The sequence below is a fragment of the Corvus moneduloides genome, chromosome 7 (assembly GCF_009650955.1).
Source record: "Corvus moneduloides isolate bCorMon1 chromosome 7, bCorMon1.pri, whole genome shotgun sequence".
In the NCBI taxonomy this organism is placed as follows: Eukaryota; Metazoa; Chordata; class Aves; order Passeriformes; family Corvidae; genus Corvus; species Corvus moneduloides.
This window is the reverse complement of record NC_045482.1, coordinates 35,353,312-35,363,632: the sequence shown is the minus strand read 5'-3', so window position 1 is coordinate 35,363,632 and position 10,321 is coordinate 35,353,312.

The following is a 10,321-nucleotide window of genomic DNA, read 5'->3' as shown; positions in this document are numbered from 1 at the left end:
CTGATCCTTTTGGGAACAGTGACCTTTGCAAAGAGCAGCAGCACCCAAAAACACTAATCTGGAAAGACAGAGGAGGGATGCACAGAGTCCATAAGCACCTGGAGTTGTTTAGAAAGTAGCCCATGAATATGAAAACCCAGCTCACGGAGCACTGGCAGCTCTCTGGCAGGCAATGTCACCAGGAGCTGTCTCCTTCCACTACAGAGCATATATGTTTTTATATATTTATATACTTTTTTTTCAGTCCATCAGAATTTGTGCTTGCGCTCTGCGAATCCATCAGCCAGCTCTGAAGGCATAACAATAGCTGGTCAAGGACAGAGCACGCAGTGTCTTTTCGCAAGGGGCAAAGGCAATCAAGAGATTTCACACATATTTGTGCTGCCTGAGAAACATCCTTAATGTGTGGGGACACAGACAAGGGTAAGAGCAAGAAAGATAAATGATCTTGCTCCTAGCTACAGTCAGCCTGTGGATAGAAGCAGATTGACACAGTTGAGTACAAGCACCACGAGCCAGAGACTGTAAATACCTGTTAGAGTGCAAGCTGAGCTGAGCAAAGAAAAATGTCTCTCTCCTTCCTCCTAACCCTTCTGCTCATCTTTATCTGTCTCTCCTGGTAATTTTATCATCCTTCTCACAGAGCAGAGAGGGGATGGAAAGGGTAAGTGGCATTTCTAACCCCAATGCTGGATATTAAGGGTGAGGTATTTAAATTTGCAAGATAGATTTAAGAGTCATCAGCCTTCGGAGACAAGCACTTAGATTAGCAGCTCTAAAAACTCTTCGGGAATTACAGCTAAAGCAACCCATACAAAGCCTCCCAGTAATCCCATTTTTGCACATTTGCAAAAATGGATTGAGGAGGCTGAGAAACATTCAGCCCACAGAAACCCCGTAGCTTAAGTGGCTACTACTGCAGACTTTGGCTAATTACACTGCCAGGTGCGGATCCTACAGAAAGATTTAGACCTGAAAAGAAAAACATGAGAAAATTATGAAAATTTCTTTGAAATATTCCTATTTGCCCTCCTCCTAAGTCCTTCTGTGTTCTGCATATGTTGTGAAACTGCTTCTGCTTGGTGATGGCTGAGGCCTGTACAGAGAATGCGACACACTGGGACAACATCTCACTTGCTGGATTCATGTCTGGCACTGCACCATCACTCCTGAGCAGATTGAGATAGCAGGGTTTGGCCAGATACAGCCAAGAAAATAAGGGACAGCCACTAGGTTTCCTGGTGTCCTTTGCACTCCAGCATAGCATAAGCCTTTATCTGGGAGCTGCCCTAGGACAAAGCTCACTGTGCTGCTTTCAGAGGATGGTCCCAGCAGATCACCCCTTTACAGAGCACAGAGAGCTTTGGGATTGCCTTGTGGAAACCCAGAACTAACAAAACATCACTAAGAAGGTGATAGTGCTGCTGTGGCCAGGACCTGGCTTTCCTTATCATTCAGACTACAGAATGGGATTCTCTTTTATTCCATTCCAAAGCGTGTGCGCAGGTTTCCCTTCATGGAAATAAGGTCAAGGAGAGGAGAGAAGCTGAGTGTCTAAACCTTGTCCTGTCATTTACAGGGCACAAGTTGGGCATGGGAGCCTGGAAATATTTCCGCTGATTTATAGGCTAACTAGGGGTATGCTCAGCTATGGCTATACCTCACGTAATTAGGGACTGCATCGGGAACATCCCAGAGAATCATTCAACAGAGCCCATGCTCCACAGGCTGATGTGATCCACAGCTCACTGCAAACGAGTGTAATGGACAGGAAAAGTGGGAGTCTTGCTGGTCGCTTTGTCTGCTGACATTCCTGCACTGGAAAAGACATGGGAGAGCTCTTTGTACTGAAGAACTGATATCCTGAAATCCACGAGCAGCACCGTGATCATCTGGACAAATGACCATATGGGCAGGTCATGAGTGCCAGGCGAAGCTCCCGGGAGGGGAGTTTCCACCTTCAGAATACTACTGCTAATCACTGTCCTCCAGATTGTGACAGGCAAGACACAGAGAACCCCATCAGACTCACACGGAGGTTTATAAAAGAGCTAACATGTTCTGTACATAGGAAATTCAGTGCAATATTGAAATATGAATAAAATAGAATACATTGGAATAATATTATCAATGGATCTTGAAATGCAGCAGTAATACTGTTTGATGGTCTCCAATTGAATATTCTTGTTTTGTTTCACTTCAATGTCTGCATTTTGTTTTCTCACTTTGATTTGGAACTTATTTCAAGTACAAAGAATTTACCACAAAACAGGGGAAAAAAAGTTACTCATCCATCAAAGACAAACACTTTGCATTTAACATGGAAACATGGCTCCTCACAACAGCATGAATCCCTGATCAAAAGAGAAGTTTCTTCCTTTTTTTTAATCAAATATTAGTGATTACTGTAAGGATCACTGCAAACACCAGCTCCATGAGCACTGGAGAAGCCCATTGAACCAGGATCTAAGCAGCCATGTTAATAACCCTAAATTAGACTAGAGTTTACTGAATATTAAGATTGCTGAATATTAAACAAGAAACTTGTAAATTCCAACACAACTGATCATCCTCTAGACGAACCAGTGAATAAAATCATCCCTGAAGTGCTCAAAATCATGTACTGTTGAATCGCATTTTTCATCTCTGATTGAAGAGCAGAATGACTCTGTGTTATCTTAGTTTTATCTCCATGGAGAGCTAAAGACAGCTACTGTCATCTTGTATGCCAGGTCTGTCACTCTTGGGACATCTTGCACTGGGAGCCTAAGAGTATTCAATTTTTAAGTAAAGTCTTCTCGAATGCAAGATACGAGCTGTGAAAAAAAAAAAAAATCTTACCAAAAGAGGAAATAAGAAATTAATTCCTTAAGTTACAAGTCAGAGGAAAAGGCACACTTCTCTGCTGTTTAATTTTCAGAGAGAAGGAAAACAGAAGAAAAATCACAACCAAATGCAACATTTCATCATTAAAACCACAATTAAATCAAAACACCAGAAATAATGTCTGCTTGCTTTAATTAAAACTTAAGGCACAGGAGTGAGTGCCCTCGAGGCAGCTCTCATTGCCTGCTAGAACCCATATGTTTGCTTAGGTACTGGCTTGAGAACAGCTTAAGAAAAGGTGACACACATATTCAGCTGGTACACTGGTGGACTAATGTAAAACAGCAACAAAACCATTTTACTTGTGAAAACAGGTATGTTAATGACATTTGTTGTTAATATATATATACACACAATTTTCATTATTACAGTGAAGAGTGGCCTGGAGCTGAGGCCCATAAATAAGGTAAAAGGGAAGCTGTGCTGTACCTGAAAACTCATCACCCACCCTTCCTCTTCTTTTGTTGCTCTCTCTAAGAGCCCAAACATTCACCTCAAGGCTTTGAGTGAACAATTGCACCAACCTGAGTCTAACTGCCCAACAACAGGAGCCTTCAGGAATTTCCCCAGCCCCAGGGATTTGGCTCAGCAAGGCTGCAGAAAGATCCTCACACATCTTTTGTTTGGGCGATGTCCTAAATAGCTGTGCATTACCCAAACCCAGCACAGGAGAGGCTTGGTGGTACTGAGTGAGCCCATAAAAAAAAAGGATTGGACCAGTGAGATCTTAATTTTTTATGCTGGAGGAAGCGTGTCAAAACCAATGCCATTTCTATTAAAAATTAATTGTCTCAGGCAGTATATGACACTAAAACTTAAATTTGCGAGGCACTCTTTTAAGGTGCTGAACTGCATGCCTTTAATCCCCAGAGGCATTAGTGCAGCTACTTAAAGTCTGTACGTGTGTAGTCTTATTGATGTAAGCACTTCGTTAAAGGGGCCAGATTACAAAGCTGCTTTGAGGATCTAGCCCTCAGCAGTGAAAAGAAGCAGTTTAGGCCAGAGACATCAGAGTGGGTTAGAGCCCACATGTGTTATTTGCATTTGGAATGAAAGCATTTTAATAATTTAATCACTTTCGAAAAGCATTGTGCAGAGACGCTCCACAGTCATTTTGGGGAACTAAGTCCTCTTAAATTCTAATTCTTACCCTTCTGCTTATCCACAAAATAGCTTTAAGGAATATCTTGCCATACCTCAGCTTTTCCATCCCTACAATACATACCTCAAAGGGCCATTGTGCCTGTCATTAAATAATGCTGGTAAAGGACTCTGAAGATCTGCACTGGTGTATATATATATTCCAGGAGAAATTATTACTGCAGCATTAGTACCATATGAAGTTTGATATAAATCCATGAATGATACCATTGGTTACAATTCTTGAAACACTATCTCCAACATAAAGATATTAAGTGATAGAAATAGTTGCCTACTTTAGAACATGGTTCTCTAAAACATTTTTTCTTACAGCTATATTATATTCAAATGTCAGAATGCATCCAAACCCCTATTTTTATTTTAAGCTTGGCTGATTTATTGATGGCTGTGCTTAATTTTTAAAATATTTTCTCCTTTAGAAATTAGTCTTCTGTCAACCTCTCTAATGTACACATTCCGGAGTCACAGCATTCATCTTAAGCAGCTTAGCATTAATGTTTAATTCTGCAGTCCTTACCCTGGCTGTGCAGAAAATTGTTGATAGTTTATGTCTTTTGCAATCAGTAGTTAACATACATTCCTGTATTCTCGACTGTACTAGTAAGTTGCTGCTCTTTCACACTCTATTTTCCCTGGTTTTTTTCCCCCTTAATTTCTGCCTGGTTTAAGACACTTGATTTTTCACTAACAGGTAATTTTGAAAGCCAGCAATTAAAATGCTGAAGGACACAGGCTCTCTGCCCCCTCTTTGAATGCTGGAGTTCTCAAGATGTTTTTGAATCAGATTGTCTGAGCACCTGTGGACATGCTCTGCTTGCTTGCTTCTGTGGGTCATGGAATGGTCTGGGTTAGAAGGGATTTAAAGACCAGTTCCAACCCCCTGCCAGGAACAGGGACACCTTGACCTAGACCAGGCTGCTCCAAACCCCATCCAACCTGGCCTTTGGGCTGTCCTTTTGTCACCAAGGGTTTTACCCACATCAGTCCTTAGTGTTGTGAATAGCTCCTATCCCACAGAGCAGACTTTCACACAAGGATTATTTCAGCAGAAACATTGCATTAAGCCTCTCTCACACTTCATGTAGGACAGAATAAACCATGGGGTGCCTTATGCACTGACACATAGTCCCCAAGGGAATTTAGACTGGCTTAAGTGCACTACTTTTCTTCATTTTTCGTATTTCTGCCTACAACTGTACATGTTAAGCACCTACACTTCTTATACACCCCGGGGCTTGCTATCTGCTGAAATCCACACTCAAGCAACCCACTGTTCACACGAGAGGTTCAAGGCTGCTCCTCTGAAGTACATGGAGATTGGGTAGGTAAGTGTATGCTTAACATTAGTCCACGCTTATCCTCTATTAAGCCTAATAGGACTCGGCACTTATTTAATGTTAATTATACCCTTATGTGGTTTATGGATTGGGGCCTGGATTACTTATTTGATTACAATTAGGCCTGTGATTGCATGTTCACTGAGCTGAGACCATTCAGCAACGAGCCTGAGCGCTTGCCTACTCCCCCACCTGCCCTCCTTTGGAGTAGCAGAAGTTGCTCCATTGGCAGTGCTGAGAGGTTTCTCTTAGTCCTGTGGTAATGATGGACTAAAATATAAAAATACCATTACTCCTTTTCACAGTGTCTTGTGGCAGTGAGCAGATAGAGCTGTCTCAATCAGAGGGTGAGCAAACCATCCCCCAAAACACAAACCTTTTACATCTCTGGTACATGAATATACACATGCATTACTTCCATCCTGAGAAGCTGTAAACAAGATGAACTCTTCTAACCTAAGTCAAAACTGTCAAACTGAAAACCACAGAACAAATGTTCTGGGGAAAAGGAAGAGGTAGAGCAACCTTTAGCAGAGCAGCAAGATCTCACCCCTTCCACTGTGAAAAGCAAAAACTCAAGGGAAGAAACTCCCGTCCTGTTAAACACTAACAGGCTTAGAGCTCAGTGTGACTGCAGCAATTTAACAGTGACCTTGCAGAGTCAAACCCCACCGTCAGCTGGAAACGAAATAAATTATAGTGGTACAAAATGACACACTTAAAATTCATTTTGTGGAGGGTAATGCTTACAAAGTTTTTTAAATAGTTAATTTCCTTATGCAAAGTGTCTTCTCTAGACAAGCACATTAAGAAAAACTGATATCCTCATCAGAATGGTCTTGTGGTTAAGGTAACAGATTGGGAGTCATTCCCGAGGTCTGTGTCCTTTTTGTGTCTTATCTTTGAGAGACAGATTGTGAACCAGTTATTCTCATTGATGAGTAGCACTTGCACCAGTTGCCCCATACAAAATAATGATACAGCTCATGCAGGCGCTCATCCATCACCGCAAAAAAGACATTCTCAATGTAACCTTTAGGTTGAAAGAGATGCTCAGGGAAGTCACTATCTCCTCCTGCATTTAGCACAAAGGTCTCCCCGCAGCTGGCATGTCAAAGGATCTGCAATATAGGTACAGACAGCCTCAACAGTAGCCAGAAAATATCTTTCTAGAATATTTAAGTAAAGGCTGTTACAGGCAAAATATTAAAATATTTTCCATTATAAAATCATTGTAATCCACCTCCCTCCATCTCAATGATCTTAGAGGTATTTTCCAACCTAAACTGTTCTATGATTTTATTTGAGGCCTCAAGGACAAATTTGAGGCTAAAATATAAAATAAAAGTAATAGTTAAATACTGATTCATACATAAAAGCTTAGGTTTTTTTTTTTTCTTTTTTTTTTCCATAAATGGCAATCATTCAAACTATCAATCATCTGGAGAGGAAGAATCAGCAGGCAATCTAATTCAAGGAATTAGATTGTAATGCCTGATGTAGATCTACCAGTTAATTTAAATAATGAGTCACCTGGTAGGCAATCAAATCTAGGTCAGGACATTTAGCAGGCTGAAAATAATGAGTCTAACAGCAACAGAGCTAACAAAACAATCCAGATAATGATGACAGCACAGAATGACAGTCCTAACGTAATCAGACAGTGTGCACAAACTGTAAATAGACAGAGTAAAGAGAATGAACTTGTGTAGGGACGCAAAACATATTCTCCAATGAAACTATTATAGAAGAATTATGTTTGGCTAAAAGGAAGCATAGTGACAATCACAGTGAGGACATGCAATATTTATGTGCTCTGACTGCATCTACCATATCAGTGAAAGCCTTCTTTCCCAGCTTTTTTATTTGTTTTTGCTTTGTATGTAAAGCAAACACCATAAAATTTTATTGTTGTTGGGTTTAGGAAGTGAGACAGAAAAATCCCCATTTTCCTACTGTCTTTTCCTGAGTTTTCCTTGAAATAATTTTTGGTCTTGATTTTAGAAATTGCTTCTTTGTTCAAGAAAATAAGACTGGGGGAGAAAGAAAGTAAATGTTCAAAAGCAACTCCCCCTGCAGTCCTCTCTGCTCTGGTGTCCACATGGTTCAGGATATTGGAGGCACAGCTATCACAGGTGGCAGGGACAGGGAATTTCATACCAGCATCCTCCACAAGCCCCTCATTTAACAGATGCCATGGAGCCCTGAACCTTGTGCTGCCCGAGCAGCCCAGGGGCTGTAACCACACACAGGCACTTCTGCTCCTGAAGAGCACGAGCAGGAGATTTGTTTGAGTGGGAAACACTAGATGTCAGCAGCCCTCCTTGCTCTCCAAAGGGTGCTGCCCGCTCAAGAACAGTTTTTAGCTTATCCATCTGCTCATCTCCAGATGCACAGCTCCCAAATTATGGGATTTTTATCTCCACAAAGTCCTGACTGCATCCAGCTGCCACAAAGCGTTTTCTTGTGCTTGATTTCATCCTCGTTCATTCACACAAGAGGGCAATGTGTTCTGTTAGTTTGTCAGGGAGTTGGGGTCTGAAAATGCTCTTTTGTACCACGCACAGACCAAAGCACGTCATTGACCCTGTGGAGACCCTTCTTCCCCAGTGCCCTGCTCCAGAAATTTTAGAATTATAGAATCATTAAGACTGGAAAAGTCCTCTAAAAGTCCTCTAAGATCATCATCAGGTCCCCATTAACCCAGCAGTGCCAAGCCCACCTCTAATCCATGTCCCCAAGTGCCTCATAATACACCTCTTTTAAATTCTGCCAGGGATGGTGACTCAAGCACTGCCCTGGGCAGTCTGCTCCAAAGCCTAACCAATGTTTTAGTTTGGACGTGGTTTTGTGGGTTTTTGGGTTCTTTTTGTGTTAAGATCAGCTCTGTTTTACCAGTGACACTACCAAGTTTTTCAGACAAAATGTGGAATGGCAACAGATTTACCTATTGAGATGAAGTTTATAATCCATTACCCGTATGATGCTCCAGGCAACTGCTGCTCTGCTGGCTTGTCACTAATGCTGGGCTGTTGGGTTTATTCAGCTTAAACTAATCGGGGAGCATATAGCAGATGACTATCAAATAAATATTCTTCAAGTTCAGCATCTCATTATGCCTTCAAACTTCGCATCTCATTATGCCTGAAAATGAATGATGGCACTACTTACCATAACTCCAGGTAGCTAGCTAATGTTGAACAGCCAATTTTTTCCCCTTTGTGAGCTGATTATTTAGTTTATAATTTCAGTTTTAAAAGCATTGTTGAGTTCCATTGACAGATTTTTAAAAGTGTAGGACTTTGTAGCTCAGCTTTATGTTTCCAAGCATGTCACAGACTCCTTCAAGAGAATCTGTGGGAGCTCTTGTGATTCCTTACACAATGCTTTTTTTTTCCTTTGAAAATCCAAAAGGGAATGATCAGACTTTATTCTTACCTACATCAGTGAGAATTATCTCTGCCTATGAACTGGACCTACTGTGGTGATACGGCAGTATCTGGTAGCTACTTGTAAAAACTTCATCAGGTTTCAAAAATGTAAAATGGGTGAAGTGTCCAAACTGGGGTTTATCAAGATGCAAAAATTTCATCTTCTAAGACAATTTAGCCATTGATTTAAGAGTTTTCACACACTTGAAAATAGGGTGAAAGCCATTTCTGAACCATTCAGTATCAAAAGAGCAATAGTTCCACATTCCTGCAGCAGCACAAGTTGAACCATCACAATACCCATGAGCAGCGGGACCTGACACAGGGCCATGGATGCTGAATGAAGAGATCCCAGTTTTTCCTCCAGCTCTGCTAATGATCTGCTGTTTTCTCTTGCTGAAATCGTTGTATGTTTTTGTGGTAGTTCCTGCCTTACCTTCTGTTTATACTGCAGATTGCTTTTAGGACTTCTGAGCTCTGCTGCAACCCAAGTGGTGAGAGGAAGAAGAGATTGCAGATACTCCATCTTCCCTATTCTGCTATACTGCATGCAGACTATTCATAGTATTACAAAGTCAGATGTCTGTTTTGATGTTCTAATTATTTAATTTTATGTTAATCTGGTTTATGTGTTCTCAAAGTTAACAAGAACTCCCTAATACATCAGAGGAGTAGAGTTCAATGCACAAAGAAGGTTGTGGGGTGTTCTGAGCTCCACTTCAATGAAGGGAGCCTTGTAAATGAGGAGTAATAACCAAAAACTAGCCTGATGATTTTAGAATACACAAGAAAGCACCAACCTGTACAGGCAAGATGGAAATCACAACCTTATCCTTAATTCCCACATTTAATTTGTATCACTTGTTTCACAAATACTGGAGCCTGTCACATCTGGAATCTTTTCCACAACTGGAGAGTAGCACACTGAAGTTGTAAGTACTAAAAACATTTGGCTAGCAGGTCCTGCTAAAGCACTAATCCCTGAAATAATAATTTCCCTCTTTTTATGCAAACTTTACAGTTTTTTAGATGCCTGAAATAGTAATGCCATATGTAATTCTCTTTCTAGCCAAGCCTACTTAAAATGCTCGCTCAGAAGTAATAAGTGCAATATTTTTTCTAATCAGGTCCCCTTGGAATGAAATCATGGAAAAACTCTTCCTGCCAGGTCATGCTGATTACCTGTGTGTCTCATCACTCTAAACCCTATCTGACAGCCGCGCAGCCACAACCGTCTTTCAACAAGAGCTACCACTGAGTCTTTTAAAATAATTTTATTTCAATATCTAGCTAGTTCTAGCTTAAACAGCACATTTAATTGCCTAATAAGCAGTTCATAAGAAGAACATAATTTCAAAGTAAAATGTTGAACCTACCCAGTTTTTGGCAGCGACAGAAATGAGAGATGCCTTTTAAGTCCCCCAGTGTAAGTTATTCTGCAACAGAGGAATCAGCAACCTGGAAACTCGTTAGAATGCTGATTGCACTTTCAAAGTATGCACAGAA